The 10,000-nt window shown below is 35.0% G+C and overlaps 1 protein-coding gene across 6 annotated transcripts in view; it reads left to right on the top strand.

Moving 5' to 3' along the window:
* The window catches only part of LOC144965943 (vitamin D3 receptor-like), a 334,906-nt gene that overhangs the window by 203,099 nt on the left and 121,807 nt on the right, over positions 1–10,000 (top strand). Inside the window, exon 1 of one of the 6 annotated variants that reach the window (XM_078901825.1) lies at positions 6,637–6,878. The exons of the other annotated variants lie outside the window; for them this stretch is intronic. The gene's annotated coding sequence lies outside the window, so the exon portion shown is untranslated. Of the gene's footprint in view, positions 1–6,636; positions 6,879–10,000 lie in introns of those variants that run through there. 6 annotated transcript variants of the gene reach the window in all.

The raw sequence follows: 10,000 nt of genomic DNA, 5'->3' as shown, positions 1-10,000 counted from the left end.
CTCTCACTGCTGAGAGTATTGCGAAATTCTATTAACACCACCACCACCACCACCACCACCTCCTCCTCCAACAAGAACATTAACAACAACAACAACAACAACTGCAACAACAACAACAGTTTGAAATATACTACGTTCAAGTATCCCTATATTCCTATCGCGATTAGATGTGATCGTCATAGTCTGAAGAACCCAAACAATGATGACAAAATGTTTAGGTGACCCGATTGGTTTCGACATCAATGGATCCGGAGTGTTGGTCTTTGACGAGGTTCTTTGATTGGATGTGTGGCATGTCGAGTCAAATCGGTATTATGGAACTCGTGGTGAAAAAGTGAATTGGATATTCACATATTCAGACATAATACTTTTTAGATTTTTTTCCCACTGTAAGAATAGATAACTCATCCTCCACAATAAGACATAAAAACTTTGACAAACTTTCATTTTGTGGGTTGTCAATTGAGTTTTCATTATCTTCACGAATCCGCCCCGACATAATACCGTTTTGAGGACAAACATTTACATATATGTGATCTATCGTCTAAGGTATTATAACGGGATGATTCAGACACCAAAAAGGGATGTTAAAGTAACAGTAACCACACAATCCAAGATTTATAGTTTTGTCAGTTAGACATTCATTATAAGAGTAATCCAAGATTTATAGTTTTGACTATCAACTCAATATTTTCCACTTAAATAATCTCGACATGATACTGTAACTCCCAAACTTGAGACACACACAAAGACTGACCACTTTCAGGTGATGGGATTTTTGAGGAAGTCTCTAACTCCCAAACTTGAGACACACACAAAGACTGGCCACTTTCAGGAGATATGATTTTTGGGAAAGTTTCCAACTCCCAAACTTGAGACACACACAAACACTGGCCACTTTCAGGTGATGGGATTTTTGAGGAAGTCTCTAACTCCCAAACTTGAGACACGCACAAAGACTGGCCACTTTCAGTTGATGGGATTTTTGAGGAAGTCTCTAACTCCCAAACTTGAGACACACACAAAGACTGGCCACTTTCAGGAGATAGGATTTTTGGGAAAGTTTCCAACTCCCAAACTTGAGACACACACAAACACTGGCCATTTTCAGGTGATGGGATTTTTGAGGAAGTCTCTAACTCCCAAACTTGAGACACGCACAAAGACTGGCCACTTTCAGTTGATGGGATTTTTGAGGAAGTCTCTAACTCCCAAACTTGAGACACACACAAAGGCTGGCCACTTTCAGGTGATGGGATTTTTGAGGAAGTCTCTAACTCCCAAACTTGAGAAACACATAAAAAACTGGCCACTTTCAGTTGATGGGATTTTTGAGGAAGTCTCTAACTCCCAAACTTGAGAAACACATAAAAACTTGCCACCTTCAGGAGATTAGATTTTTAGGGAAGTCTCCAACTCTCAAACGACTTTCAGTTTCAACTCGTCTCCACTGCTGACTTTGACGTGGATACTTGTAACATTTACACTACATCAATAAGCTACTTTTTCATGGCACTGAAATGATATGATATTCGCTAGTTTTTTTAAAACATCTATATATTATGGATACTTTTCAAATTCTTATAATTTATCCAGCGCTGATTGATTTCCTCTTCAAAACTATATAAACGCCAGAAAAAAAAAAAAAAAAGAAACAGATTTAAAGAAAGAGCTTAAAAGAAAAACAAACATGGAAGCGGTAAAATGATTTTTAAAAAACCCAGAATTCATTCCACGGTACAAATTATTTCAAAACAAATTTCAAGCAATGCTCGATGGTTGTACCGCCATAATTTCTTCTGCTGAGAATGTTAATTTTCTATCTGACTAAGCATGGGTAAACAAATAGAAATATCCGTGCGTATAGGACAAAACCTCAAAACCCGTCTCCTTGTGTCGTTCATGCACACTCTAAGTATCACGCCAGATTGAATGGACAAGATAATTCTTGGCGCACCGCATTGCGTCGTCTCCATTACAGATTTACAATGAAACCTTTTATCAATTATAAATGCAGATCGTTAGAGGGAATAAAATCTACTTGTGTGCAAAGCCAAACAATATAATTTCAATGTCGTTGTTGCTAGCGTGCCTTGATGACATGGACCATTTAATCCTTCAAATCCGCGCGGTCTTTCAGCCTTCTTTTTTAAAAGTCCTCGGCATCGGCAATAACGTTAGATAGTATCAGGAAATCTTTTGTTCTGTTTAAAGCATATCAGCTGACAAGACTTCTTTCAAGTCCCGATTTAAGATGCTGACTTAGCGTCATCGCTCCTATCTGCTTCTTTTCTTTGTAAATGGGACATAATTCGCTAATCTTTATGAAGTCTATACTGACGTAATCTGACAAAAACACATTTTTAAAGATTTTGGCCAGAAAACTTGTCTTTCAAGTATCGATCGATAATTAAAGTGATCATCATCTTCTCAAATACTGTTGAACCTGGAACTTCACGGAAGTCTTCAAGGAAGTCCCAGGTTTGAATTTTTTTTGCTAAGATTAGTGTCATTTCAGTCGATTGATATTTGGAGGACGAGTTTCCTGGCCAAAATTTTAAAACGTGTTTCGTTGATTCCATACAAAGGCCAACGAATTGGGTATCCTACCTTCGTGTTTCGGTTCATCCTTCTGTAATGTTAACATTCTCTCTCTCTCTCTCTCTCTCTCTCTCTCTCTCTCTCTCTCTCTCTCTCTCTCTCTCTCTCACTCACTCTCTCTCACTCTCTCTCTCTCTCTCTCTCTCTCTCTCTCTCTCTCGGGTTGTCTCCCCCCCCCCCTCATATAATTTAAAACCACGCATTTTACATGCCACAATTACAGATTGCCTGTATACCTTAGTTCCTGTATTGTTACACAAATCCATTCGTTTTTGTTTGTTTGTTTGTTTTTGTTTTGTTTTGTTTTTCTTTTCCTTTTTTTTTTTTTTTTGGGGGGGGGGGGGGGGGGTCTTTTTCTTTTGGTATATTTGTTTTCACTGTAGAAAATAAGAAGAAAAAGGAACAGAAACAATTACCTTGCTATAACGAATTCCCACTGCTTTTATTATATCTGTTATAATAGTAATATTAAGAGATGCATAAGATTGTTTTAATGGCCATGTCAAGAAGCGCAAAGGGCTGTTATAACAGTACTGGAAAGAGGTGCAGAAGGCTCTCATAACAGCATTGACAAGAGTTGCATGCGGCTCTATAATCGTAATGCCAAGAGGTGCATAAGGCTGTAATAACAGTTCTGCCGAGAAGTGCTGCATAAAGCTGTTAATCGAGAGGTGCATACAGCTATTTTAGTAGTTATACCGAGAGGTCATACAGATATTCTCACAGTGATGCTGAGAGGTGCATAAAGCTGTTTCAACAGTAATGTCAATTTGTGTAATCGATTAAAAAAAATAATTTTGGGTGTATTTTTGTAAGGCTGTTTTAGCATTAATGCTAAGAGTTGCATAAAGCTGTTATAACAGTAATGAAAAGAGGTGAACATAGTTTTTTAACAGTGATGCCAAGAGGTGCATAAGGCTCTTATAACAGTAATGACACGAGTTGCATAAAGCTGCTTTAAAAGCAATGCCAAGAGATGCATACGGCTGTTATAACAGTAATGCCGAAATGTACATTGGGCTGTTTTAATCGTACTGTCAAAAGGTCCATAAGATTGTTCCAACAGTAATGCCAAGAAGTTCAAAATTCATGGATGTATTCCTCTATTATTTCTTTTAGTCTTTAATCATCACTACTTTCCTATTCAAGAGAGCAGTTACTTCTGCAGTGTAGGACTGCTCAGCTCCAAGACTTACTGATTGTATGGGGAATGATAGCCTTGCAAGGGAGTCATCCAGCTTGATTCCTATCCGTCTCAACTATTCTGTCCGTGTTATGATTTAACCAGTTTGTATCTATTCATTGTTTCTCCAAAAAAGAAATAGATGAATAGATAAATGAATGAATGAATGAACAATAAATGAGTCTTATTGAAAAAAATATTTCTTTCCAAAACTTAATTATTTTAATTTACATATTATTTGTTAACAGATTTGTTTCTGTTTATTCTCTCTCTCTCTCTCTCTCTCTCTCTCTCTCTCTCTCTCTCTCTCTCTCTCTCTCTTTCTCTATCTATCTATCTATCTATCTATCTATCTCTCTATCTATCTATCTATCTATCTATATATCTATCTATCTATCTATCTATCTATCTATCTATCTATCTATCTATCTCTCTCTCTCTCTATGTGTGTGTGTGTGTGTGTGTGTGTGTGTGTGTGTGTCCAATCGTCCAAATGAATCCGTCACCTCGATAAACACATTAATTATCAAATGTTAACAGTCTTGGTAAGACCAAATAGCATGTGTGAATAGATACAGCCAATGTCATCATATCTACACATTATAATGTAGTTTGAATACAAAATGTTATCGAGTGCTTCCTCAAACCATTTCGTCTCCCTCTCGTCCTACTCCTTTTATGATCTCCTATCTTGATAGGGCCATTCTGTCAATGAATACCGGCTGTAATGACTATCTCCCACACTCTTGTCTCTTACAATATTCCAGGCGTCTCACCTGGGTGACGGTGAATGATATTTTATTTCACATATCTCCCGTCTATTCAATCTCTGTTATTTTTACTCCATTCTGTAGTAAAATAGCCTATTTTGACAGTCGGACAAAGGAAGCAAAGCGCGCCCTTAAACAGCTATTGAATCTTCGACTTTTGCATGCATTAAGCGCTGTCCTCCTCGCTGACAATATCCGATATCATATAGCCTAAAGAAGTACGAGGGCAGGGGGTACGCGTCTTTCATTGGCTATATTTTTTTTAATCTTTCAAAAACGTTTTTCATGTTGATATGATCATAAGTTTACCTCCTTCGAACTTTTGTGCTGGTTTGACACCATTAGAATTCCATAATATATATAGAGAGAGTACTGTGAAAACAGTGTACTGTGAACACTCCATATAGTATACTACAAATACCAGTGTACTGTGAATACCCCATATTATAGGATACTGTGAATACTGGGATTACCCCATTTAATACTGTAAATACCAAATTGTAGTTTAGTGTACCATATAGTGCACTGTGAATGACTCATAAAATATACCAAAAATACCGGGCTACTGTTAGTACCCTAATATATACCATATATATATTATAGTGTACTTTGTATACCATCGTAATTTAATGTGACACATTGTGAATACACCAATATTATAACCTAAATACCATACAGCGTACCCTAAATACCATAGAATACCGTGAAAACCATATAGTTTACTGTGGATACCATAATATAAAGTAAACTGGCATACTCTGATTGATTGTGAAGACCATAATGTTATAGAATACTATGAATACCATAAAGTGCACTGTGAACACCGTATTATAGTGCACTGTGTATACCATATTAAAGCCATGTAGACTGTATGTCAAAATAATTTGGGTATTAAAAAGACGTCTTATGGTTTTACAATCAATAATAGAATTAAGACCCTATGAATCACTATTCTGATATTCGATTTTATTGTGCCCACTCTAAAACTTTCCAAGAAGATCATTGTACTTTTCTGTTGGTGTACTTTGTTGTTGTTGTTGATGTTGTTTTTCTGTTGTTACCGTTGTTTTTCTTGTTGTCGCCGTTGTTTTTTCTGGTTGTTATTGTTTTTGTTGTTGTTTTTATTGTTTTTGTTTTGTTGTTGTCATTGTTTTTATTCTTCTTGTTGTTTTTATTGTTGTCGTAGCTGTTTTTCTTGTTGTTATTGTTGTTTTGTTGTCTTTGTTTTTCTTTTTGTTGTTATTTTTCTTTTTCTTGAAGATGTGGTTTTTGTTGTTGTCGTTTTTTTCTGTCTCTCGTTCTTTTTTTTTTTGTTATGGTTGTTACTGTCGTCTAGTCACTGTTTTTACTGTACCATAGCATGCATTCAATTTGATGGTACAAATTAAACACGAAACTTATCATTGCCAGAATGAAATGGCTATAGATACCATGAGAAACGTTTATATATAAATAAATAGATAAATAAATAAATGAATTAAATTAATTATTACATAAATAAATAAGTAAATAAATAAATAAATAAATAAATAGATAATTAAATATACCATTGACTGAACTGTATAATTGTTCTGTCATTGGTATATATAATGATTGTAAGTAATAAGAACTGCGATCGTCCAGGCAGCCATTTATTTGTTATACTCACTCCACCATCATTCCAATTGCTCACACTCACACGGGCCTGACGAGATCAAAGCGTGTGCATGCAGTACTCACGACTGTACCCGAAATCCAAACTACCCGCCGTTTGTTGCACAACAGACCGTATATCAGGCAGGTCGCCACTGGAATTTACCCACGGCTGTAGTAGTGGTAGTAGCAGAAGAGCATTAGCAGTACAGTAGCACTACATTAGCCGCATAGAAGGAAGGTCAGATAGGGAGAGAGATACGCACGGCGCAGCGCCTGCTCCTCGCCCTCATGGAAAAGTCGTTTGTTGGCGGCGCATGTTCGTCAGGTAAAGGGAAAGAGAGAGGGAGAGAGAGAGAGAGTAGATTACTGGAGTAGAAAAAAAATAGAAAAGCGAACGGAGTGGTGTTTTTTTTCTCTCCTTCTCCTCCTTCTTCTTCTTCTTTCCGCGGACTTGGGTATTTTAACTACAACGCATTGCATCGGCAATGGATTTGCTTTCATCGCTACTGTGCTCACGACATGTGAAGTGGAACGAGAAGTTAATTTATAGTTAGACTGTGTGTGTGGGATATTCTCGGAAATACTATCTATTGTGTGTGTGTATAAATATATATACATGTGTTTGTGTCAACTTACTAGTGTATTGTTTTATGGTAAACAAATAATATATAAAGAAATGATGTGTTCAGGTGAGCTATGGTTATTCTGGTATGATGTTTGGTATGCACCTTGGTTGCTGTTTTTTGTATGACCGCAATGAAAATGTGTAAACAAATCTGTTTTTGGGTGTGAAAAGGTTTAAGGGCTCTTTCAACACGATTAGGCTAGGTCATTTAAGCGCCCATTTCTATCTTTGATCACTTTTTCAAAATTGGTTTCGAGAAACCATTGCTACTTGATCGTGTTGGATCTTGTTATAACCTTTGTAATAAAATTTGTAAATTCGTAATATTGTTTCGTAATCATGATGGTAATGATGATGATGACGACTACGACGACGGCGACGACGACGATGATGATGTGGATGATAATGATGCTGACAATGATAATGGCGATGATTATGATGATGATTTTTGTGCTGTAGTAGTAATTGTAGTGCAAATGGCTACTCAACTATTATTAAGTGGTATAAGTGATACGAGCATAAAAAGTAGTAGTAGTAGTAGTAGTAGTAGTAGTAGTAGTAGTAGTAGTAGTAGTAGTAGTAGTAGTTATAGTAGAAGTAGTAGTAATAGTACAAATAGTAGTAGTAGTAGTAGTAGTAGTAGTAGTAGTAGTAGTAGTAGTAGTAGTAGTACTCAACTATTATTAAGTGGTATAAGTAATACGAGCATAAAAAGTAGTAGTAGTAGCAGTAGTAGTAGTAGTAGTAGTAGTAGTAGTAGTAGTAGTAGTAGTAGTTATAGTATAAGTAGTAGTAATAGTACAAATAGTAGTAGTAGTAGTAGTAGTAGTAGTAGTAGTAGTAGTAGTAGTAGTAGTAGTAGTAGTAGTAGGTAGTAGAGCAGCAGTAGTAGTAGTAGTAGTAGTAGTAGTAGTAGTAGTAGTAGTAGTAGTAGTAGTAGTAGTAGTTATGTAGAAGTAGTAGTAATAGTACAAATAGTAGTAGTAGTAGTAGTAGTAGTAGTAGTAGTAGTAGTAGTAGTAGTAGTTGTAGTAGTAGTAGTAGTAGTAGTAGTAGTTGTAGTAGTAGTAATAGTAGTATTGTATCTAACGGCAAACTTTATCTATGGCTGGCAATCATGGACATCAGTATCGTGACGTCAACTGCAGGCACATGCGATTTCACCTGCATCGAAATAGGCAATCCAATTCATGATCTAATAGGAACCAATCTAGTTTTGTATGTTTGATTTTTCTCTCTCTTTTTCGTGTATTTATTTGTTTGTTTTTGGGTTGGTTTTATTATTGTTATTTTTTAAAACAGTGATATAGGTGGAAGACGCATTTGTTGTAAATGTGTGAAAAATAAATGATGACAACAACACCAGAAACCATTGACCAGGGCATGTCGGATGATGGCATTGTTATACCAAAACGTTTTGATGAAAATTGACACGGATAGCTTTAGTTCAAAATGAAAATAAGAAAGCAAATTATTTTTTAAAAAGGTATTGGCGCATATTTTATTTTATCAAATTATTTATTGGATTTATTTGAATACATATTTTTCTTTTTTCTTTTTTAAATTCATTTTATTAATGTATTTATTTTTAAAATTATTTATTTATTCATTCATTTATTTATTTATTTATTTATTTATTTATTTATTTATTTATTTATTTATTTATTCACTCATTCATTCATTCATTCATTCATTCATAATTTTTAAAACTTATTTATTCATTCATAAATGTTTAAACTTATACATTTATTTATTTTATAATATTTGGATTTTCTTTTTTAAATGCCAGACAATTTCTTGTAAACGAAGTATTTGTATTTCTTTTCTTTTTTTCTCTCTGCTTTGCCAACTTTCTACTACAAAGCAAGGGTGGGTCGGAGTTAACTTGTATATTCAATTTAAACGTCACACAGTCACATGGTCACACAGTCGAAATTGAACATTTCGTTGGTTTCCAATCTAACATATTTCATCTAAACCACTACAATCTGGTCACTCTGAGGTGTCCAATAAATTGCTTGGAAGTGTGAATTCATTTTATATCTAAATGTGACTTTGCAGGTTTTAAAAGTCCCATCCTTATCTCAAATAAATTGATAAGAAACACAAAATCACAGCTTTTTTTTTTGTTGTTTTTTTTTTTTTTTACATTGTAACGAATTTACACTCTCATTCTCACCAATAGGCTCTTAATATTTGATTCTCCCAAGTCTCAGTTCTTTGGTTATAGGGAGTAAGCATGTGTGGAATAAAGATCTGAAAAAGTTTGTATGAATCAGTGGCAAATAAAGCAAGAAAGAAAACACCTCGAGGAAGCCTATTTGGGGGAAGGCTTGACTGTTTCATATATATTTTTTTCTCCAGATCTTTATCTTTGGTTATAAGTTTAATACTCAACATCTAAATCACCCGGACATGACATGACGTCACACCGTAGTGTTTTGTTACTAAGACCTGCCTACTTGAAAATTTAAAAATTCGTAGTTTTTAGGACATAAAAATTGTAGTCGCTATAGTTAGTTAACATTAAAAATCAACAATTTACACCTACGCCCTCAGGGATTAAATAACACTTCAATATCCTTAAAAAGTATATAGTATGCCATCAACTTTCATTTTCAATAAGTTTTAATGGCTTAGAAATGCTCATGAAACTCTGAAATTGGAGCTGAATTTTCGTAATTTTACGAATTTTTGTCGGAGAAGGGCGGTCTGGGTCACATATCATGCAATTCACCAAGACAATCCTCTATCACGTCAGGCTGAACTAGATGGCGAAATGTCAATGTAAAGTCAAGATGGACAAAAACATGAAATGTTGACTTTTCACACTAGAATATTCTATTCATTCTCCTCAAAAGTTTCGTATAAATTAACATGGTAATTTTTTGTCTCTAAATCATATCGACATATTAATACCGGTTTGAGTCGGTCATTAACACGATTGTGATAAAATCTATCATTGAGCAAATTAACTAGGACATATTATGTATACAAGGCGAGTGTCTTTCCAACTACGTCATATAATTTAGTAAAGTCATTGGATGATAATAGTAACCAATATAATTGTCGTGACAATTCGGATGTATGTCGAGGCTTTCGGATTAGGTACTGAGCAAACCCCTTGATCTGATTAACACCTCTGCTTTTAGTAATAATAACCCTGGTTACAGCTAGGATTTAGGA

The sequence above is a fragment of the Berghia stephanieae genome, chromosome 2 (genome assembly GCF_034508935.2).
Source record: "Berghia stephanieae isolate SIO BIC M18660-M18661 chromosome 2, UCSD_Bste_1.3, whole genome shotgun sequence".
Taxonomy (NCBI): Eukaryota; Metazoa; Mollusca; class Gastropoda; order Nudibranchia; family Aeolidiidae; genus Berghia; species Berghia stephanieae.
The sequence above is the reverse complement of the archived record's forward strand: the minus strand, read 5'-3'. Positions and strand labels throughout refer to the sequence as shown.